Source organism: Camelus bactrianus, chromosome 15 (assembly GCF_048773025.1).
Source record: "Camelus bactrianus isolate YW-2024 breed Bactrian camel chromosome 15, ASM4877302v1, whole genome shotgun sequence".
Classification (NCBI taxonomy): Eukaryota; Metazoa; Chordata; class Mammalia; order Artiodactyla; family Camelidae; genus Camelus; species Camelus bactrianus.
The window spans coordinates 70265963-70290564 of NC_133553.1; the positions used below are offsets into that span (position 1 = coordinate 70265963).

General features: G+C 41.3%; 2 long non-coding RNA genes across 8 annotated transcripts in view; both read left to right on the plus strand.

Annotated features, from left to right (window-relative positions):
- The window catches only part of LOC141573362 (uncharacterized), a 90347-nt gene extending 75907 nt beyond the window's left edge, over window positions 1-14440 (plus strand). For 4 of the 7 annotated variants that reach the window (XR_012499057.1, XR_012499061.1, XR_012499062.1 and 1 more), the window contains one exon: window positions 8597-12837. This is a non-coding gene — a long non-coding RNA (uncharacterized LOC141573362). Of the gene's footprint in view, window positions 1-7556; window positions 7767-8596; window positions 12838-14058 lie in introns of those variants that run through there. The other 3 variants (XR_012499060.1, XR_012499058.1, XR_012499063.1) reach the window with 3 other exon arrangements.
- Window positions 14441-16803: 2363 nt separating this feature from the next.
- Window positions 16804-23852, plus strand: LOC141573419 (uncharacterized). Its single transcript, XR_012499109.1, has 3 exons — window positions 16804-16914; window positions 18189-18353; window positions 20249-23852. It is a non-coding gene; the product is annotated as an uncharacterized LOC141573419 (long non-coding RNA).
- The last annotated feature ends 750 nt before the right edge of the window (window positions 23853-24602 follow it).

Here is a 24602-nt window from a genome sequence, read left to right on the forward strand (position 1 = left end):
GGGCACTATTTGTCCTTTTGTGTCTGGCTTATTTTAGCATAAAGTTTCAAGGTACATCCATATTGTAGCCTGAGTCAGTACTTTATTCTTTTGGTTTCATAATATCCTTTTTCTTTTTTTTCGTTTTTGGTCTATTTAAAAATATTTTCATTGAAGTCTAGTCAGTTTATAATGTTGTGTCAGTTTCTTGTGTACAGCACAACAATTCAGTTAAATAGGAACATACCTGTATTCATTTTCATATTCTTTTTAAACATAAGTTACTATAAGATATTAAATATATTCTCCTGTGCTATACAGTATAAACTTGCGGTTTATTCTATACATACTCAGTATCTGCAAATCTTGAACTCCCAATATATTCCTTCGCACACCCTCTCCCCTCTGGTAACCATATTTTGGTCTCTATGTCTCTGTGTCTGTTTCTGTTCTGTAGATAAGTTTATCTTTTTGTGTCTTTGTTTTTTGATTTTTTTTTTTTAAGATTCCACATGTGAGCGATCTCATATGGTATTTTTCTTTCTCTTTCTGGCTTACTTTTCTTAGAATGACATTCTCCAGGTCCATTCATGTTGCTGCAAATGGCATTATTTTGTTATTATTTTATGGCTGAATAGTAGTCTATTGGAGAAATATACTACAGTCTCTTTATCCAGTCATCTTTCAGTGGACATTTAGGTTGTTTCCATGTCTTGCTATTGTAAATAGTGCTGCTGTGAACATTTGGGTGAAAGTCTCTTTTTGAGTTAGGGTTCCTTCTGGATATATGTCCAGGAGTGGGATTGCTGGGTCATATGGGAGGTCAATTTTTTGTCTTTTGAGGAACCTCTGTACAGTTTTCCACAATGGCTCCACCAAACTGCATTCCCACCACAGTGTAGGAGGGTTCCCAATTCTCCGCAGCCTCTCCAGCATTTATCTGTGAACTTCTGAATGATGGCTATTCGGACTGGTGAGAGGTGAGACTTGATTGCAGTTTTGATTTGCATTTCTCTGATAATGATATTGAGCATTTTTTTCATGTGCCTATTGGACATTTGTATGTCTTCATTGGAGAAATGTTTCTTTAGGACTTCTGCCCATTTTTGAATTGAATTGTTTGTTTTTCTTTCTTATTAAGTGTAAAAGCTGTTTACATATTCTGGGAATTAAGCCCTTGTCAGTTTCATTTATTGCAACTGTTTTCTCCCATTCCATAGATTGTCTTTTTGTTTTGATTTTGTTTCCTTTTCTGTGCAAAAGCTTGTAAGTTTAATTAGATCCCACTTGTATTATTTTGCTTGTATTTCTATTGCTTGAGTAGACTGCTCTAGGAAAACATTGTTGAGATGTATGTCAGATGTTTTGCCTATGTTTTCTTCTAAGAGGTTTAGAGTGTCTTGTCTACATGTTTAAGTCTTTAAGCCATTTTGAATTTATTTTTGTGTATGCTGTGAGGGAGTAGTCTAACTTCATTGATGTACATGCAGCTGTCCAGTTTTCCCTACACCATTTTCTGAAGAGGCTGTCTTTACTCCATTGTATGTTCTCACCCCCTTTGTCAAAGATTCAATGACCAAAAGTTTGTGGGACTATTCTTGGTAATTTTGTTTATCCGTTCATTGATGGATGGATATTGTTTGTAACCTTTGGCTACTCTGAATGATACTGCCATGAATATTGATGTGCAAGTTTTGTGAGAATATATTTTCATTCTGTTGGCTGTACATTTGGCCCGCCATATCTGTAGTTTCCACTTCATGGATCCAGATGGCTGATTGTAAAGGGACTCGAACATCCTTGGATTATGGTATCCAGTGTGGGGGTTTCCTGAAACGAAATCCCGAGGATACTGAGGGATGACTCTATATGTAGGAGTGGAATTGCTGTGCCATATAATTCTAACCTTTTGAGGAAACACCAGGCTTTTCCAAAGAAGCTGTACCATTGCCCCTTTCCAACGGCTGCGTATTGAGTGTTCCCATTTCTCTGCCTCCTGACCGACACTTGTTATTGTCCATGTCTTGATTATAACCATCCTAGTGAGTGTAAAATCAGATCTCATTTTGATGTTGATTTCGCTAGTGATGCTGAGCATCTTTTCATATGCTTATTGGCCAACTGTGTATCTATTTAAATACTTGGCATATTTAAAAATTGGTTCGATTTTCTTTGTATTGGTCAGTTGTATGCATTTGTTTTATATCCTGGATACTAGTCTCTTATTATATATATGTTTTGCAAAATTTTTCTCCTATTCTGCAGATTGTCGTTTCACTTTAGTTTTTTTAAACATTAAAACAATTTCTTTCTAGGGGAGGTAATTAGATTTATTCATTTTTTTTTTCTTGCTAAGGACGCACTCTATCACTTAAGCTACCCCCTTCCCCTTTCATTTCACATTCTTGATGATGTCCTTTGTAACAAATGGTTTTAATTTTGATGAAGTCCATTTTATCTTTCTTTTTTTTCACTTGTGCTCTTGGTATTGTGTCTAGGAATCCATAGCCTATCCTAGAACCACAAAGATTTAAACTATGTCTTCTTTTAGAAAGTTTATACATTTAGTTTTTACATTTCCGTCTGTGATCCATTTTGAATTAATATTTTATTTGTTAAATAAAATACGGAGGTCCAGATTCCAGATTCATTCTTTTGCCTTCAGATACCCAGGTGTCTCTGCACCATTTGTTGAATAGACTATTCTTTCAATGGAGTGTTGTTGGCACATTTCTGGAAAAATGACTGTAAATGTAACTTTCCCCCTGGATTTTTTATTGGGTCTCATAGATTTATGCAACCAAACGTATGCCAGTACCATAATGACTTGAGTACTATAGATTTGTAGTAACCTTTGAGTGAGCCTTCAACTTTGCTCTTCTTTTTCAAGATTGTTTAGGCTGACCTGGGTCCCTTGCACTTCCATATGAATTTTGGCATCAGTTTTTCAATTTTTGCAAAGAAGTCAGCTGGAATTTTGATAGGGATTCCATTAAATTTGTAGATCACTTTGGGGAGTCTTAACATTTTTAACAATATTGTCTACCATTCCATGAACATGGGATGCCTTCCATATATGTAGATCTTTTAATTTTTTTTGGTGATACTTCAAAATGTTCAATGTGCAAATCTTGTAAAATTTTGTTAAATGTATCTCTCATTTTATTTTTAATGCTGTTGTAATTGGAAAGGCTGAGCTTCCTAAGGGTGGGACTATATATCAATTTATTTATTTCTAGGATTCCTACACAGCAAATACCCTAGATTTATATTTGCTACATAAATCTATCCACAATTCTTCCCACCCCCGTGTCATAAGAAACCAAGACCCAGGTTAAGCTACCTGAACACCTATGTGGAAGTGAGAAGTGAGACCCTTGGGTGGGGCTTTGTGCAGATGATACTGAGAGCTTATTCAGGATGGCTTCATCTTAATTTCTTTTAAACAATCCTCTCAGGGTATATAGTTAGATACATTAAGAAAATGCCCTTTCGATGTGTGGAGGAGCTAAGACTATAATTTTCAAATAATTTCTAGTGAGAGTGTTGTACTTGAAACTAATTTGCATCAATCTTTGAAGATTTATGTTTCATGAGCTTTGACTATATAATACCTGTCTTTATTCAATAACTACAACTAAATGCTCAAACAACATGTACGAGTTTGAGCAAACTGCCCCCGCCCCGTAGTGCTGGTTGGCTGCAGCTGTAACTGGAGTCAAGGCTTACCTATCCCAGTACGCTTGGGCGGATCTGCTCAAAGGGGTTCGTCCAATATTTTGTCGGTAGTCTTTTGGACAATGCCATAAAGCATTGATTTAAGGTTGCTGGAATGCATTATATTCTTATTAATATTAAGTAAGCACATATTGAGTGCTTACTGTATGTTGGGAATTGTCCTTTAGCTTCACATGAATATTATTTCGCTTAAAACTTCTCATATTTCCTTGTTATTCACACTTTACAGATAAGGAGTCTGAGGATTAGGTCTTCTCTCTTTTGGGGGGAGCTCATTATCAATGATGGGAAGTTGTAAGGAAAAAGATATTGATTCATCCAGAGAAAACAATTTTCTGAGAGTCAGCACTGAAGAGGGTGATCATTGTTTGAGTGAGACGAGCCCCGGGTTGTACAGAGTCAGCATCCCTGTCCTGGACACTGCACATGTAATGCTGCGTGGTAGGTGAGGAGGCGCGGCCGCGCAGGGAACGCGGATGCCGGGCCATTGGGCTGTGCTCAGGCCGGTGGGGCTTTCTCCTAAGGGAAGTGGAACGTCATTGTCAGATTTTAAGTAGGGGAGAGGGGTGCTCTCGTAGATCACTTTTGTCTTGTAGAACGCTTAGAAACATTTAGAAGGCTCGGCAGGAGGTGATGTGATAAGTCAGAGTAGGGTGGCTGTGAGGTGTAGCAGTGTTCAATTTTCAAGTGATTTTCAGTCCCAGGTTTGTGGCTCAGTAGCCGTGTCACTTTGGATGACACACTCAAGGAAGTGAAACAATTTATCTTATTAATTGAAGCAGTGATATACCGACTTCCCAGGACTTCTGTGGAGATCCAGTGAGATAACCTGTGCACAATGTGCAGCGTGGTCCCCAGCACAGTGTCAGTGCTGAGGGAGTGCCAGTGAGAACCTGGTAGGTGAAGTGTGGGTGGTGGGCCTCGTTGACTGAGGAAATTGGGCCCTGAAGGAAGGGTCCAGTCACATCTATGAGTGATGGTACTGAGCTGGGAGAGGCAGAGAGACCTTGCCCCCCGACCAGGGGCCCTGGGCAGGACGGCTATGGGAGGAGAACCGTGAAATCAGCTATTTGCAGGTGAAGTTGGAGGTGCCCTTGAAACATCTAAGTGCAGTGCCACAATCATAGAGGAGGTATAGGCCCGGGCTGTGCATTTTCCTATAATCTCCATCCCTGAGGACGCCGAGGTATTGATCATTGAACGTGAAGACATACTTACAGGACAAGTGAATAGTAGTATCATTTCTGTCATCAAAGCTCGTGTCTCTTTATTCATCACTCACTTTGCTAATTGGGTACTTACAGAGCTCACTTCACCGTCTTCACCTGGGCTCAGGCTCCACAGAAAAGATCTTGTGTGTCTCCCTCTTTTCCAGAAGAAAACACATTTAGCTTGTAGAATTCTCTACCTCGCCAGACTTAGAATTTTAGTTTGTTGATTTAATTCTGTTTTCTGTTGGCCGTCTCCTGACAGGAGAGACATTTTACCTCATGGTCATATTTCAATTAGCTGTTACTGAGAATTGCTGATCTGGTCCATAGTGTATGTTTTCTATTAACATTGTAGAGTACTTATCATTTTTCTGTCTTTGCCCTTTAATTTTGTTTCCTCTTCAATGTTCTATCCTATTTGGGGCCTTATTTTATTTTTTAATTAAAAATGTCTGTTAGCAGTTAAGAAAACCAAAGCAAAGAAAAAATGCACATGATAGCTAGATTTAGAAAATATCTAGTGTGTTTTCTGTCTCGGCAATGGAGGGTTCTAGAAACTCTTGAAAACCTTCATTACATAAGTTCCTTAAAATGCTGATTAAGAAATAAGACCTTCCTTCCTCATCTTTCAAGCTGCACAGCTAATTGTCAAGAAAGTGAGGGGAAACCCTCAGAAGCCAAGTCAAACCAGAAAGCAAGGATTCTGGGAGATACGCGAGACTTAGAAGCCCTGGGGGGCCAGTTGGCTCCTGAACTGAGTTTCAGTTGCCTTGACAGTAGGGCAGGAGGTGAGCCCCAGGCCTCTCACACTGGGAGTTGGATGGCTGTTCTTATGTATGTCCAAGCACATCCTGAATCCTGCTTTATAAAAGGGTGAATTAGAAAGAAAAGTAAAAAAGCATTCCTCAAGGCAAGGAAGTAAGGAAAGTCAATGTTTTTGGAAGCGGGGAAAAATAACATATCCAATGTAAGTATTTAGTTTAAATCTGATCTGGCATGAGAGTGACAAAAAACTCCTGGCCGAAAATCACAGCTCCTCCCGGAAAGAGAAGTTGTGTTTTGAATGAATCGGGCAGCCATTCCGAAAAAGGTCTCCAGAGTCTTCTGGATCAAGATACTGGACCCAAACACCTCCCTTCCATGGTCTCATTTAAATAACCAGAAAGGTTTTAAAGGAAAGAAGCCATAATCATAGTTCTATTTATTGACATTAATATATGCTAGGAATTCAGAGGTGACTATGGAGTTGTCTCCTCTTTTATGGACCTTACTTTCTATTTGACATAGTTGGGGAACTTGGTGGAGGGTGGTGTTAGTCTGTTGCAATTAGCCGGAGAGGAGATTAAGATAACAGTGAAGGGTGGGTGACATTTTTAGCTGAGGACAGTCCTGTTCAGTTGGTTTGTAATTGCAGAATCGTTGAGTTGTCACTGGAGGGAATTGATCTTATGGAATTTGGACTTAACTCAGGGCTCTTCAGAATGGACAAGTGAACCTGGAGAAAGACAGTCAAATCTGTGCAGACATTAAAGTCCACGTGAACGTGCTGTATCCCTGAGCCAAAGATCGGACAAGTAGGCAGCACTTCTTGAGGACAGAGGAGTGGTTTTTAAGGTTCTCCAAGATTGAATCCCAGGGAACCGGGATGGCCAGTTGTCAAACTGTGACTTTGCTCTTTGGACGGTGTACCCACCGAGGTTATTGGCCGTTTATAGGTTTCCATTTATCTTTAGTGCATGACAGGTGATGAGGACGTGGGCATACACTTTTGACACCTTGTCGAAGTGACTGGGTACCTGCCTAGAAGCGCGGGCACAGCTATGGCTGTGCCATACATCTTGCCGCCCATCCCGCTCCCCGGCTTCGTGATCACGGCAGAGTGGTTCCTTGATGACCTGTCCGTCTCCTCTGTGACATCATAACCCAACAAAATACCGGAGCGTATTAGCTTGGCTTTGTTCTTTTCCATCCTTCCCTTCGAATGATGATGACTGATAATGGACCCAGTTACGTTTGCAGATGATTTACACATAGGGCTTTCAGTACAAACCTTGTAATACCCACTGTGTGATCTAGAGAAGAAAGTTACATTCTTTCCAAATTGTTTTCATGCACTTATGTGGGAAAATGATGTACGTTTGAATATGTATTTCCACTCTGAATCATCATGGCTCGAGATGAATATTTGTAGACATGGAATGAGTTTTCTGTATTTGAACTGTATGGCCCCCTAAATTCTCCCCAGCTTTTTAAAGTCATCACTGGAGTGCTACCTCCAGAGTGTCCCAAAGCATCCACCACTGCCTGTTCTTCGGACACTGTGAGTTTCCAAGTTGGAGAAGGCTGCTGGCTTTTGAGGCATTCTCTGGTACATCTCTGGCTGGCTGATGTGAACTTAGTACACAAGATTTGGCAGACAGTATCTAACCATGGTCACGTCCATTTCTGGAACACTCATTGAGGATTTTACACCTATGCTAGTGGCATACGTTATTTCATTTAGTTTTCCCAACAATCATAATTAGATTTTATCACCTGTATTAATAAGGAAACTGTCAAAGCAAGTGATGTGCAGAGTTTGGACTGGAACACGGGTCTTTCTGATCCCTGTCTCTGTTCCCTCCCCAGCCTATCCTTCCAAATAGCCAGGAGACTCTTCCTCAGTCTTGAGTTTCCTCTGGAGAGGAAAACAAGTCTAAACTTACTTTCCAGTTGGAAATGGAATGGAGAGTTAACGTTGGAAGCCGGGAGAGTCTGTCCTGTGATGAAGCGGTCTCCGAGCCACTTCCATTGGGATGTCACGTCACTGTCTGGGCCCCTTGCACAGCCTGTGCACAGGTGATAAGCCAGATGTGCCAAGCAGTCCTCCCTGACAGGGCAGTGTGTTGGAAATGAGTTTGGGGATTTGGTTTCATTACATAGGTTCCTGAGGGCCTTGGCCTGGCACTTCAAATGGGACCACTCCCTGTCCCACAGACTCATGCTCTGGGCCCGTGCAGACCTGACGTGGCCTCAGCCTGAGGCTCAGGGCCCGTGGTGATGAGGAGCATTTTAGTCCAGGGTCTGCCGGAAGCTCTGACACTTCTGGGCCGTGGGAATTTGTCCAGGATGATAATAATTCCTCCCCGAGTTTCAGATTTCCTTGCCTGTGAGCCGGGGTAGTAATAGTTTCTGAAATGATTGTAATGATTCAGTAACGGGCACAGCGTGTGCTGGTAGGTAGCAGGTGTTTAAGGAGCAGAAGTCGCAGACACTCTGTCAGGCTCTCACTGTGTGCTCTGTGCTTTCAGAGGTTGTGTGTTTGGTGAAAGTCCCGCCCAAACCCTAGGGTCTAGATGAAATGTTGTTCCTTTACTTTCCCTTCCTTTTCCTCTTTCCCATCTCTGTGTCCCATGTTTAGGTAGCAGATTCCTCTGTTTCAGGGAATACGGAAATTTCTAGTAAAAGGAGAGTCGGAACTCGGAAAGGTGGGGCCCAGAGGGGGTCTGGAGCGTCTGCACAGCGCTGCTTCCCTGCATTTCTGCATCCGGTCCCATCAGTGCATGAAGTCAGCCTTCCTCTTCCTTCCTGTGTCGTTGGGTCTCTGTTTTAAGGGAAAATTTTTTACGGGTCTTTTTTCAATTACATGTTTCGTTCAGATGCTTGTTGCTTTTCTCCCTGTGCTTCAGCATTCCTAGGAGAGAATTCAGCAGTGCAGCATCCTCTCCGAGCTCTATGATTTGATCGGCTTCCACCGCAAGTCTGCCTTCTTCAAGCGGGTGGCCCCCGTGCAGCGCGCGGCCCCCGGCATCCCGGAGCCTGGCGGGAAGGCCTGCTACCGACTCCTGCAGACGCTTCCTGGCTACAGTCTGTCGCTGGATCTGCAGGACTTCAGCAAAGGTGTTGGAACTAAAACATTGCTTCAGTCCCATTAACCATGCCTGGTTTGGGCCCTGCTGTCCTGTCTCATCAGGGTGAATTCTGATTCGTTTAGAACAGGGCTCAGCAGACTTTTTCTGTCAAGGGCTTGGGAGTAAGTATTTCAGGGTCTGCAAACCTCCTGATCTCTGGTGCAGCTGCTCAGCTCTGCTGTTCAGACGCCAGAGCAGCCGGACATTCCAAACACCCACAGAGCATTATTAACAGCGGTGGCTGGGGCTGGATTCGGTGTATGAACTGCAGTTTGTCCCCACAGCCTCCTCACTATTGACGCCTGCACCAGAGCGTGCATTTGTGACAATGGGTGAACCTGCACTGACACGTCATCATCACCCAGAGCCCAGACTTGACACTAGGATTTACACTTGGTTGTGTGCACTCTGTGGGTTTGGACAGATGTGCAATGACATGTATCCACCGTCACAGCATCATACAGAGTAGTCTGTCTTAGTGACCTTAAAATGCTCCGTGCTGCACCTCATTCATTGCTCCTTCCCCTCTAGCCTCTGACAGCCACTGATCTTTTAGTCTCTGTGGATTTCCCTTTCCCAGAACACCATACAGTTGGAATCAGACAGTTGCGGAACTTTCCCAGATTGGCTTCTTTCACTTACTAATATGCATTTAAGGTTCCTCCGTGGCTTTCCATGCCTTGATAACTCATTTCATTTTAGCACCAAATAATAGTCCATTTTCTGGCTGGACCACAGTTTATCCATTCACCTACTGAAGAACAGCTTAGTTGCTTCTGAGTTCTGGTGATTATGAATAAAGCTGCTATTAACATATGTATGCAGTTTTGTGTGTGGACATAAGTTTCCATTTCGTCGAGTAAACACCAAGGAGCACAGTAGCCGGATCATATGTTAGGAGTATGTTTAGTTTTGTAAAAAATTCCCAGACCGTCTTCCAAAGTATCTGGGCCATTTTACATTCCCACCAGCAATGCATGAGAATTCCTGACGCTCCACATCCTCACCAGCATTCGGTGCTGTCAGTGTTCTGCGTTTTGGCAGTTCTGACAGGTGTGCAGTGGTACCTCGCTGTTTCAGTCTGCTGCCCCTTGATGACAGATGCTGTGGAGCATCTTTCCGTAGACTTCTTCGGCATCTAGATTTCTTCTTTGATGAGGTGTGTGTTCAGGCATTTTGCTCATTTTTTAATCAGGTTGTTCATCCTTCTTGTTGAGTTTAAAAAGATTTTGTTATATTCTGGATATCAGCCCTTTATCAATGTGTCCCTGCCCTTCACCTGCAGCACCGGAGTTGTCCTTTGGGTCTCAGTGGAGTGTCAGCTCTTCAAAGAGGTTTCCTGTCTTCCCTCAGCCTAAATACTCTCCTTGTATTTTTCACTTTCATTGACTCATTTTGTTCCTTTTAAATAGCATTTCCCATAATTTGTAAGTACATTAAAAAAGGGGGCAATGATTGAACACCACCTCCCCCACCAGGCTGTGTGCCCTGTGAGAGCAGAGGCCCTGTCCCCACTCACCGTTTCCCATGACAGCACATGGCACATGTCCATGTAAAAGTGTGTAACTTGGGGCCAAACCTGATGAGCAGCTATGATGACATATTTTGGCTACCATTTATTGAGTAGACTTTGTTTCTGATGTTAATTATTAAATCACATGAATGAAACTTGTTTGTTTTGAAAAATAATACAACAAAGCACACCTCCATTTGATTGGTAATTTCTACTTAGCCTTCTGACCCAGGAGGGGATGTTCACCATCATTTTGTGGAGGAGGTTGGGGAGGTAAAGTAAGAGAGTGAGATCAAATAAAGTAAAAATGATAACTATCAGTTGGCTTTATTTTCACTAAGACATAAAAGTTACTTTAAACCCTATCTCAGCTGTTGTTCTGTTGTTTTAAACATTTCTCATAGAATTAAATGGAAGCCCACTAAACCCTGAAAGGGAAATTGTGTGCTCAGGTCCTGAAAAGTGTTTATGTCTATTTCTTGAAATGCACATTATCCCTGCTGGTTACAGAAAGTCTAGGCGGGAACACAGCCGTGCACTGTGTATCTGCCGGCTTCACGGGCTGCTCACTGTCATTTTCATTTTCTTGTGTTGCAGTTTATGAAGGTTTTCCATGAGATATATTGCTCAGCCTTTTCCTGAATGAAGGATTGAATTTTCCACAGGAAATCTTATGAAAGAGAGTGACAAGGCACATGGGTTTCCCAAAAAGGAATACTTGATGTAATAAACTCTCACTGTGGTGAACTTTTTGAATACAAGCGAGTTGAAAATTTTATCACTAGGTCATAGGCCACAAATCTGTCTTAAAAATAAAAAGATTCAAATTTTATAGAAGAAGCAGTTTGAATCAAGAAGAAATTATGATTTGTACACTAGTTGGTGTTAGAAATTATACTCAGTCATCTCATAATTGCCTGTGGTAGGAACTGGATTATTATTTATTTATTAAAAAAAAATCCACCTGTGCTATTTGCCCCATTCTTGATGCAGCAGTGCTGAGGTTAGTTAAGTTGGGCTATTTAGGATTGTTAGCTAGGTTTTCCGGACATTGATTTCAGCCTCTTTATCTTTTTTACAATCTCTTCTTTAGTATCTGCCTTTGGTCTTTTGACAACGTGGAAATACTGCACTGATCTGCTTTGCCTTTTTTCTTGTCTTTGTGGGAAAAGATTTCTGAAAGACAAACTACTAGGATATTAAGGATTTTGTGTGGGGTAAGTTTGTTGAGTTCTAAGGTTTTCAATTAATACATATTAATACTTGCTATTCAGCTAATGATAAGAAAATTATAAACTAATTTAAGTATACAACAGTAAGTATAGTACAATCAGCCCATCACTCAAATTAAGGAATTCACAAACTTTTCCATACTTCCTTTATTCAGACCTTTGTTCTTTTATTTGTCCTTTGTTGAAGTATTTGACAGCAAATCCAAGAAGACATGTCATTTTACCCTATGTGCTCAAGTAGGCATGTCTGAAAAATGAGGGCCTTTTTTTGATCAGGTTTTTCCATTTGACCCATGTGCTCATTAATTACCAGCTTTATCAGGCATCTCACTAGGCATTAGGGATCCTTGGGGCAATGAGACAGTCCTGGCTCCCAAGGAAGTTAAGGGCTGATGGAAGAAACCAACACAGGAGCTTGGGTGCCTCACTTAAGGTCCCTACTGGATGACACCAATTGGACAAAATTGGTGCACAATACAGTAGGATTCACAAAAGGGACTAGTCAGACTTGTAGGGCAGGCCGTGAGAGAGGTGGTCAGCAGGGCTACAAGAGGAGGACTCATTTGATCAGAATCTGAAAACCTTTCTGCCAACCTTTCTACCAAGCCCCCAGGGCCCATCACAAACAACCTTGTGCTGTAACTGGTTTTGATTCCAGTTACCACATATCCTTCAGGAAGGATTTTAAGGTGGAAAATATTTAAAATCCGTAATTGTTGCCAGAAGGGACATAGAACAAGGAACATGTTAACAACACAAATGTCCATCAGCACATGACTGGATAAAGACAAAGTGATACATATATACAATGGAATACTACTCAGCCATAACAGATACCATTTGCAGCAATATGGATGGACCTGAAGACTGTCATTCTAAGTGAAGTGGGGTGGAAAGAGAAAGAAAAATTCCATATGACTTCATTTATGAGGAATCTAAAATTAATAGCAATAATAATAAGACCACAAATGAACTAAATATTGTTTTGATTTTTTGAATATATGCAAGCACATCTGACTGTCCTTTGTGATTGGAATACCATATTCTGTTTATTCTTTTGTAGATGTCCTTAATCCTCTGGTAATTAATTTTAAAAATCTAAAGCTCTAATCTGTTCTTAGAAACAATAATTAGTACATATATGTAAACTAAAAAATGCAGTATGCTCTATACATATATTTGCATGCAATATGTGTATGTGAAGTTGATCTGTAAAAATTCTACCTAATAAAACTGAAAAAGGAAAAAAATAAAAAATTTATTTTAAAAAATCACCCCTATTTATATATTAAAACGTTCATTTCTGGGATTCTGTGAAAGACAGCATGGAAGTAGGTTTTTAAGATTTTCTCCTTGCTCCTCGGTGAGCAGCCTGGGCTGCACAGCTTGGCGGCCTCAGGCACCCAGGACTTGCCGGCTTGCTCCTCACTTGTTGGGAGGAAGATTAGCTGCTTCAGGAATATTTATGTTCTTAGAAGTTGCTGAAAACCCCACAGAGCTTCTGTTTACATGGAGTGTATCTGTCAATATACCCCATTATAGAAATTAGAACAGAAAATTTAAACCCAAGAACTGACAAGCACACGCTGTCCCAGCACGTGGTCAAAGCAGTGCTGCCACGGTGGCGTGTGTTGGTTCTAGAAAAAATGCACAATACACTCAAGAATGAGGGTGAATCCACAGATCTCATCTCAGCAATGCTATGAAGAGGTGGGACCCAAAGCCCCTAAAATAGTGCTGAAGTCCTCAGATGTCTCAGAACACACAGAGCCATGGGTTCAAGAATCCAGTGTCTCACGGATCATCAGCTGTGGAGACCGCGTCCTGGGTCAGGAGGAGCAGAATTAGGGACAGAAGGCACACAGTCCTATTGACAGCAAAGCTTTAAAGGTTTTGAATTGACAAAGTTTGGCAAAGATTTGCATTTAGACTGCTACATTTCATCTCCTGGAGACGTTAGAAGGATAACACTGATTAATAGAGGATGATTGTAATGGATTAATTATGATACTGATGACATGGGCTGCGAACACTAACCCTGCACTCAGTGTAGAATAAGCCTTTTACGTACACAATTCATGAGGTCTCCACACCCCTGCAACGTGGCATTAAGCACTCATACAACCATGAAACCAGTGACTATAAAACAGTCACAAGCCTTCCTCTCCAGCATGAGGTAGCAAAACCAGCAAGGATTTTCAATGACAAAAGCCAAAATCATATATTTTTGGGAAAGAAAGCAAATGAAACACTGAAGAACAATAAACCAAAAGAGTAGATGGAATGGAAAATTTTATTGAAGAAAGCAATGATTGATTCAATTAAAACAGCTAATGTCCCTGGTATAATTGGACCATCAATGCAAATTTTTGGAAAAGTGGGTTGTGAAATTACTGTCTCATTTAATATTGGAATTCCTATTTGGACCAATTTGATATGCACCACTGGTATGAGGTTAGATATTTAGGTAAATAACAATATTCCTATTTTTTAAGTTAACAGGAAACATAACACAGGACTCCAGATTTAGGGAGAGAATGCAAAAAACTACTATCATACTCCATCCAGTAAGGACAAGTGTCCCTGCGTCACCAAAGCAATGAGAATTTGCACAAAGAAAACACAGTTCTCCAATTGTGACAAATACGAGACCGTGAGCCTGAGTTACGAGAATAAGCAACTGTTTAAATGCCATGGGCAAATTTTTTTTATCATCTTGAAAACATCACTGATGTTCTAGGTAAGAAAAAGAATTGTTTTACTAACAAATCCAACTGGCACAGGGGTTTTTCCAAGTGAGAAGGTGATTCCAAAAAGTGCAGTAAAATGAGTAAAGATGATATGCACAGTGACGGAGATGGTCTTAGACTAACCAGCACCACGATTCCTGGTTTTACACTTGCTCTCTGCTCGTCACCTCTGACACAAGAACTCATCAAATGATTGTTTTTTCTTTAGGGAAAAAAATAAATAAAATATAACTGCAAGATGTCGTGGTAAAGCGGTAATGAAGTTTTCTTACATTATGATGCAGCCAGTGTAATGTAGCACTTATTCGGGCACTAGAATTTTTAATTTATTTCTTTTATACCCTATTTCTATCCTAAAGGAGACACTTAAAGTTTTCTACTTTATTCAATGTATCTTGTGAGGGTTGTGATATACACTGGTATGGCAGTTTTCAGAGATTCAAAATCGCCTCTGTGGTTGTGGTCAGGAAAGGCAAGGCTCCCTCACTGCTGCGTCGGAGAAGGAATCCCCGGAGTCAGCCTCCGGGCAGCTTCCGAACCGCATTTGCTTGCACTTGGCACAGGACACCATCAGCAATTGTAACTCTGACAAGGAGATTTCCCCGGGGACATGGGAGGTGCTCTAACATTCTGAAGCCACTTGTTTCCCATTTAGGTAAGGCTTGGAAAAATAGTTTATTAGAAGTGACTCCCTTTGTATGTGCCTTTTGTCCTGAGAGGTCACTAATTAGCATAGAATATAAAATACCCCATAATATAAGAATTTAGGCACCACATCTTTCCATCTACCTATTTGTTTATCATATTTATAGTTAGGTTACATTTTCTATGACGTTCACTTCCAGGCACCAGAAAAGAAAGGTTACAAAATATTTATTATAAATAGGGGGGACTGGGTCTAAGGTTTAAAAACCACTACTGCTAACAATAAAAACCATATAATAATTTTAATCTCAGTTGCATCAGACTTTCCAGAATTAATCCCTCAATTTCACTGTTAAAACAGTAATGGAATCTCTGTTCTTCCAAGACTCGGGCCTGATCACCACCCATCCCGACATCTGTCTGTGGGTCCCTACTTGTCCTCGAGGCCCCCAAACACACCATATGGGGTGAACTTTCTTCAGTGTCCCTACTGTAGGGGAAACCTGGAAGTCCCAGGCACTGTCCAGGAGTCACACCTACCAGCAAAAATCAAAGTCATGTGACTGAAACGGGACAATACACATGGTGTGATAGGGCTGAAAGCTCACCAAAAACAGGTTTGGGGGCCTAACCCAAGCCCTCCGGCTCCTAACATGAAGAAGGACAGGGAGTCCCAATTAGCCACGAGACTGGGGGGCTTCATTACTCCATGAATAAAGGATTTGTGCCAGTGCCACCTTTAGACAGGGAACCCCAGAACCCAGACTTGGAAGCATCCTGTCCCCTACCCTCTGAACAAATATTCTCTCAAGATACGTAGTGAGAGTTGGGAGCCCCAGTGAGCTCTGGAATAAGATGCAATCTGAAAGACTGCTGGTAACAAATGGTTTGGAGCTCGGGCAGCCCCCAGGGCCACCAAACATTCTGGTACCACTGATGCCCACACTTCCATCCACAACAGCTTCTTCAGGACACTTACGCACAATAACCATCACACAAAAATGGTTGCTTAGACATGTTTTAAGAGAAATAACATTATGAGAATGCCAAATTCATGACAAGTCAGAGAAAAGACCCCAGAGTATTTACTGAATGAGATCTCACATGTGCTCCGCATGAGCTTTAAACCCTTAGGACACAGTCATGGAACAGTAGGCATTTTCTTTCTTTCCTCCAAGTTGGCTTTGCTGGAGAGCTCCGTAGACACAGGAAGACTCTGGATCCCACCTCTACTACTTACACAAAATGCACAACACATAGAGAGGTATCAGCACTGGTGTGACCGCCTCCAATGTGCGCACTCCCGTGTCCAGCTCCCCGAGGAGCAGAGCTCCCCCCACAGGAGCAGAGACCCCCAGGAGCAGAGCTCCCCCCACGGGCACTGCAGTGCCTGCGAGAATCAGGTGTCTCATGAGTGAGCCTGGGGCGGGCAAGACAAGAAGCAAGCACCGCTCCCTCAAGCTCTGCAGCTGATCTCTGTGTCATCTTGAATAAATACAGTCAGCATTAAAGATGTTTGACCAGAGGGTAAAAGGTAAGGCCTCCCCAAATCTCCTCGCATTCCTTTAGTGGGAGTCCTGTTAGAAAACAAGGTGACAAGAGACGCTGGCTTTACATGCGCACGTTGCCCTCAGGGCTGCAGGGGAGGCCACGGTGCTGCCTCTGCCCCACCTCCTGCCTTCGTCCCGCAGACCTCACAGTGGCCGCTGACTCGTTTCTCTGACATTCTCTCCTTAGTTGTGCTGCTCTTCCAGCTTTTAAGAGCTCATAAGAACCTCACCAGAAAATCTTTAACAATGAACGCAAATCAAATGAAATCAACCACAGAAACACACTGCCTTCATCATTACTTTACATTTTAGGAAGAAATTCTTGAAGACGACTCCCTGACCTGAAGGGATGGATGGAGGAGGAAAGTAAAGAAGACAAGCATCTTTGGCCCATAAAAAATGAGAGGTAACCAGATGGTGGCTAGTTTTCATTGCACCTCTCTGCTCTCCTCAATTTCACATGCCCCTCCCAACTCAACTCATCGGAACTCCACTGAAGGAGACGGCTTTGCAAATTTATTGGTAGTCAAAGAAATCGCTTGAGAAATAGTCTCCCAAACCCAGCAAGAACACTGAAAGCTGACCAGTGCCAGGATCTGAATACTAAAACACACAGATTCAAATTCCGACACCCTCCCTGGTGGGTGTACTTACAGTGCGGGTGTGGCCATGCAATTTGTCAGCATCCAACATATAAAAATGAAAGGGACACCAGTTTTCAACATCACAGTCCCTCTGAAACAACTGGTAGTCAATTAGCGTTTGTCGGCAGCAAAAGTCGATTTTCTCCCCTGCACGTGGAGGTGAACACACAGAAGAGACTGATGATCCCCGCTGCGAGTGTAGCTAAGTGTGTCTAAGCAAACTGGCTCCACCAGCCTTCTGATGAGCAGGGGAGTGTGTGAGCCGTGGGGCTCTGCAGACTGATGGCAAGGCAAAGAGGGCGCTTCCTTACTTTGGGGAGAAAAACACGGAAGCAGCACTCGCTGGAAATAAATTCTAATTAAAATTTCAGTTGCGCTTCCTGCAGCATAACCCACGCCAATAGATGAGGCTCCCTCCGTGCTGTCCAGTCATGTGAGCCAGGCTCATTACTGTACCTGTGTGTTTGGTTTAGCAAGTGAATAATGTCTGTTTTCTGGAAATTATAAGAGGGTGGAAAACCTTCCAAACATGTTCATTTATTTGCTGTGGAATTTGTTTAATCCTCTTGAGAGCATTTACAATGACAACCTTCTTAAATAAGCATCTTTGCCCGAGAGACCTTCCCAGGCACATGCGCCGAAACCTAGGACAACCCAGAAGCAAAATCAAAACCGTTAATAAATAATAATATGTCATAGCACTAACCACCAAAATTATATATATTAAAAAAAAAAAAAGCCAGGGCTTTATGCTGTCCAGGGTTTGAATCATTTATTTAACGTGTCAATTGTTACAAGAATAAACTTTTCTAAATGTAAAACCTCCTCAGAATTCTTCAACTACTATTCAAGAAAAATATCACAGAAAATTTCTGAAAAGTATTTAAAGGAAATTCATTTTTAACTGAATCATATTCTAGGCACACAGAATAAATTCTCTTTAGAGAACGCCTACTTTTTTTTTTAATAAATGTCCTATAAAAATACACCCAGCTTTAATCAGTAAATCTTCATTCCTTCTTTTTAAAATTTTTAGGGCATGCTATTTTTTTTTTAAATCAAATGAGGAGGTATTCGCAAGCCAATGGACAACGGAATTACCTAAGAAGACATTATAAAGAAGCAAGAGCAACTAGCACTTTGCCAAGCATTCTGCCTGAGAGTCACTCGTACAATCTCATTTTGACCTGGCCACTTGGAGGTGAGCTCCATCAGCCCATTTAACACATGAAGAAACTGAGGCTCTGGGTGGTCATGTTTCCAGTACCTAGGGGAACCAGGATCCAAACAGGGATCACTGTCTATAGAGCCTGTGCCTTTACCAGATCACACTTACATTTCTCACACTTCAAATCCACTCAGTCCCCGAGGTAACACACCTTCCTTGCGTTTCTAAGAGTTTTAGGAATTACTGAAATACAAAGACTTATCAGACATTTGTGTGGGCTAATTTTTTATTTTCTGATTTTCCTGAATCAGTTCAGGCTGAATTCATACTACTTACGAGGAGAAGTCCTGAGGCAGAGGAGAGAGGGGAAGATAGTCCAGACATAAACAATTTCAAGAGATCCACTTCATCAAGGAAGCAAAGTATTAAATAAACAACTTCAACAACACGCTTGTCAATAAACCTTGGTTTCTCTGTCTCAGCCTGAAGGAGGGTAAGCCCTCCAGCCCATCTGCCTTCCAGCCACATACCCTGGATGATCTTGGTTCCCTCACCTGTGACACGTGTGTTCTCCAGGGAATATTTGTAGAGATTAAACGATAAAACTATATGAATAGGGGATACTTATTTGTTAGGCAGTAGGCACTAAACAAATAATAAAATTATTTTATTTCATGAAAATGGGAGATAGGTCTCCCAATTAAACATTCCTGACAGAATCCCAACAAGCACTTTAATTTATCTTCCAGAAATTGTAAAATAACATTTCTTTTTAAAGGCTGTATCCATTCTCACTACTTTTTACCAATCCTGGCTGTTATCCTGAAAATCTATTCCCAGAACTTGGCATCCATCTCCCATATTTAAATCCTTTAAGTTTGAAATTATGATGAAGCTTGGGCACATAAAGATTCACACCATAATTCACAGAGTAAACAAAGACCACAGGAACAGGGCCACTTCCAGACCCCATGTGATCAGCACAGGCTCCAAACTTCATAAAATCAGATGCACGCTCTTTGAACAGAAAGAAAATTGAATGTGATCAAAGAGGCTGACATAGAGCACTGGCTGGCTGAAGAGACGACTCCTTCAACCCCTCGTCTGACTTAAGTCTTCTAACAGTTATCAGGTGATCTCTAACTAAAAGTAAAACAGGGGTAGGTTTGAAAAGTAAATTTTTTCCTACAATATATACATATTGTCAACTAAAAATTGGCACTTGTCATCTGCCTCTGATTTGATTAAGTCATGAGCCACTGCAGCTGCTGACCTTCAACACCCTCTGAAAGTAGTTCTGTGTGGAGATCAAGAATGGGGTGCTCTGTGCTCTGGGAAAATGGGCAGAAAATCTTTCAGATAGTTAGACATTTTCAGGAAATTTTATGAGCCCAAATTCTTGCATCTCCTCCTATCTAGAAAAGCACTAAAATCATTAACAGAGACACCTGTTCCTCGACTAGCCGCAGCCTCGGACTTAACGTATACTTGACTGCACGTCCCCATTCAATGAAATCTCATATAATGCTGAGCTCCCCCTCATCTTCAGAGCAGTTCCTCCGAGCTCTCTGAGATGCTGTCACCTGGGTTCTGGTCCTCATTTTGCCCCAGATAAAACTTAACCCACAACTCTCACGTTGTGTGGCTTATTGACAGTACCACAAAAATTAAGCTTACATACTTGAACTCATAGTAAACATTCAGTATCAAATATTTCTTGACTTAAATTACTTTTTAAAAGTAAATAATTATTCCATTTCTTAAATATAGCATCTTTAAATATAAAGTAACAGATATTTGTGAATCTTCAAAAAATATATTCTGGAAAAATTTTTAGCTAATTAATAAAAAAGCTATTGTGTGGAGTTTTAGAAATTCAGAAGTGGAAAAGAATAGTATTGTAACTCAATTTCTTGTTTTAATTGCAGAGATCCTGAGGCCTCAAAAGACATATAAAGTTTCCTGATTTTATACACTGTCCTTTAACAGAAAGCCTAGAACTAAGACCCTGGTCTTTGAGAAACCAAGACTTGCTCGGCTGGTGCACAGCTGAACTTTATGAAAATGGGTCATGAGAAAGAACCAGAATGCTGAGGCCTGGGCGAGGCAGCTGAAGGAAGGAGGGTCTCACCTGGTCGTGGGTGAGAAATAGGCTTCCGCAGTGCTGGTGTGATGGGCATCCCTCAAGGGCCTGAAAACTTCTATTTAGCACACCTGCCACCGAAATGCACACATGCTGTTTAACTAGAAGCCTGACCAGGAGGCTTTCTCAGTGACACAAGAAGCTATTTTCATGTTAACTCTACAACTACAGGAAGAGAAAGTATAGAAAGCTGATATTATTAATAATTTACAGCAAGAACCAAGGAATTTCCAGGAGAAATATAAAGACTTGTTGGAAGTTTCATTATGTGAACTTACTGCCAATTCAGTTGTCTTAAAAATTGTTCTATAAAATATATTGTCCTTTGCTGTTCCAAATCACATTTGAAAGAATAATGTTTCTTAAGGGTGTTTCGGGAATTTTCTTCTATTTCCTAACACCAAATCTCAGAGCTTTAAAGAAATGGAGGGTTGGAATTTCGTCCACTCTTTTCTAGGCAAATTATTGTTCCTGCAAAGAACAAGGGGGGAATCACACAGAAAAGCATTTGAGCATCAGGATGCTTAAATTTCCTCCGGAAGCCTTGGAAAATAACGTGGAAATGAACAGCAGGACAGAAACCTGGTGGGAGGGTCACTGGCTAGAAGGTGAGAACAAATGTGTTCTCCAACGTGCTCTGGTAGCCACTAGTTTAAATGAACCGAGCAATTGTTCCAGCATACACGCACCTCTACGTGAAAATCTCAACCGTTACCAACTGCTCAGTGCAACCCGAAGCAATGGACGGACTGCAGAGGCCCCCGGCGGCTCATCGTGGTGTCTTACACCATGTGCAGGATGATCGGTTCCTTCCCGCCCACTCCCTCACCTCCCCTCAAGGGAGATGGCTGGTCCTGAGTTGAGCTTACCTCATAGCAAGCTGTCTCTCAGCCCTCTGTCTAAAGCAAAATAAAAGCAGGAAAGCTACCTGGGACTTTACAGAACCATCCCAAAAGGGAACTGAAGCACATTTCTTTCCTCCTCTCTGCTCCTGGAATGTGGACATGATGGTTGACCCTCAGGCAGCCACTTTGAGCCATCAGGTTGATGGGCTGAAGATAACAGGCATCTTGTTCTCTGACCCAGGGGCCATTATGCAAACCAGCCCTGGGCTACCGATTGCTTGACTTCTTTATGTAAGAGGGAAATACAATTTTAGCATGTTTAAGACACCGCTGTTATCTGGGGAACTAGGTGTTGTGCATTGCCATGGTAAGACCTAATAATAAAGTTCAATATTCACCAAAAACTATTTACCAAATAGTTAATAAATGATAAAGAGATCTTGATTTTTGTTTTAATGCTATGAAATGTAAATCAAGTTTCAGCATATGCCAATAAAACAAGACACTGTGGAGATGAAGCAAAACAGAGTTTGTAGAACAGAGACCCAAAGCATCCTCCTCTCCAAGGCACAGGAGTACAGCCGTGACTATACATGCCAAGTCTGGAGTCACATGGGCTCCCTGTTTTCCATGTCTTGGGTTGTGTTGTGTTTCCAGCCTTGGGAAAAATGGTTAAGACTGCTGGTCAAATCATTTCAGGAGCAGCTTCCATCGTGTAGAACCCATGTCTCTTACTTTCCTCTGCCTCCTGGAATGTTCTGACACAATTAATCAGTCCAGCCTTCTAAATTGAGCAAATGGAGCTCAATCAATCTGCTTTTAGACAGAGCTAAAAATAGACATTAAAAAGCATAACTAGGAAATCTTACCTTCCAGAGGTCATTGCACAGATGAAATAGGAGAATATCTGTGAATCACTCTGTAAACACTAAGTACAATACAAACAATATTAGTACTGATTCTATGTTACATTCATCAATAAAGGAATACAGAACCCTTTCTTACCAGAAGGAAAAGTGCTTTGTAATTTTCTGTCACTTTAATTCTTCAAAAGTTTCTATAAAATTGATGTCCTTAAAAAAATCAGTATTTGGAACTAATTTTAATTCCTTCATCTCCCCTGGTTTAACACATATCAAGAATGTTACCATTTCTAGATTTTTATTTAGGAAAGCCTTTGGTATTCATGAGGCACAGAGCACGGCAAATTGTCAGTATCACTCAGGATAGGAAAAGCATTTTTGATACCCGAAATTGAAGACATGAAGAAGATGCCTGACATGTCCCACTGACCTTTCAAGCTATTCTTTTTCAAACACTTGTTTCTTCTTGGTCCAGAACAGACACGCATTTGTTGATGTGAGACTCTTTAAGTGAAAAGGTCAAACCATCATTACCACTTAAGAGACTGAAATCTTACCCTCCTCATCCATGTGGACATAGCATCCTTACTGATTCCTAACATGAAAAATGACCATCGATGACATCTCAGGATACTCCAATGCAGTGGTTCTCTGCTGCAGTGAGGAGGAAAGAGCCGTGTGCTTCAAGACTCACTTCCTGTCTGTAGCTCACTTGGCAAGACGCTACAACTTGTCTAAGCTAAAGCTTAAAATTGGAGAATACAGACAACATCCATGGCAAAGAGCAATCGGAGGCTAATTCCTTGCCCCCAATTCATCGCTTCTCAAGAGCCTTGGGCAATACCTTGAGAAAGGCAGCAATATGGTACCCAATTCATCAAAACCTGCACCTCCTACTAGTTGACAGTAAAGCAAGTGTCATCTGGCTCAACAGATCTCCCTGTGTCTCTACAGTGTACGGCTACATTTTCTTTATTTTCTCGGTTGGGGGACATTCCATTTCTGAAAATCCCCCTCCCTGCAGTAGAAGTTCTTAGTTTCCCAATCACAATGCAGGCTTGAAGGGGGGATAACAGATCTGACAAAATATAGATCACTATTTATTCCTTGATATATTTTTGGCACATGGACTAAAAATCTTTGGGTCAGTTGGGCACCAAGATCATATCTAATTTACACAATTGTCAACTGTCATTTTACTACCAGCTCCTGAAACAGTCACGTGGTCACTAGTTTTTTTTTCTTTTCTTACCTTGACCCATGGATTTGATGATTTCTAAACAGACACAATAGATTTTTGAAAAGAAATCTGGTTCACCTTTTGCTTTTAAACCTAATTTGTGTACCTGACCCTGACTTCACTCTAACATTCACAAAAAGCTATCCAAACACACCCCCTTTTGACATCATCTCTAGATGTCTCGAATACACTGCTGAGCTGATTCTTCCAGATCATTAAAATATATATGCACATTATGCTGTGGTCCTCTTCAATTTGTGGTGTTTTCAGTAATCATTACCTCTTTGGATACTTTATTACACATTTAGCATTTCTTTATCCAATTCAGTTACATTAGTATATAAGATTTCAAAAGAACTGCTTTCTCAAAATGATGATATTTAACACCTATGGCCTTTTCTTAATCAAGTAATTCTATAAGGCTGTCAAGGGCAGCAGTGAACTTTGTGTGTGGTGATTGCTGCTTCAGAGTCTCCGGTGCTGACCCAAGATCTTGCAGGTGTTTATGCATCCTTGTGAATGTCAACACATCAGTCTATTAGGAGCTAAAATTAAACTACCTGGATGCTAATTTTTCTTTTTAAAAACAATAAACTCAATTTCCCTTACTAATTCTTTATTGTTTCTTATACTGAGTCTCACTACTTTTCCTAATATATATGTTTGGTGGGGAGGGGGGCACAGCCCTGAATGGCTGCAGACAGCACCCACTCTATAAGATTAACCAGAGGTGGCCGTGGATGTTGTGTGACTTCAGCCACTGAGCACGAGCACCTGCTGTCCCTACAACTGTTCTGCCTCCATTGCTGACAGCCCTGAAGGTCACTGCCTCTTTTAAAATTCTACAACATTACAGTTCATATATTTTTAAAAGGTATCAAATTGTGAAAGTCGTCTGTGTAAAATGGGGGGTACTTGTCTTTTCTCATTTCAGGCTAAACTAAGTCCAGAAGGACACACACACACACACACTCAGTTCTGAGTGCCCCCCAAAAAAAGTATAAAAGGCTTCGGGACAGTGGTGGCACTCAAACCTTTGGAATTTTGAGCTCTATGAAAGTATCACTTATTCAGAAATTAAGCATTATAATTCTAGGCCAAGAGAATCAAAATCCCCCACAAGTTACTTACCAGAATTTTTTTAAAGAAACTATCTTCCCTAAAATCCAATGATAAATCAAATATCCATGG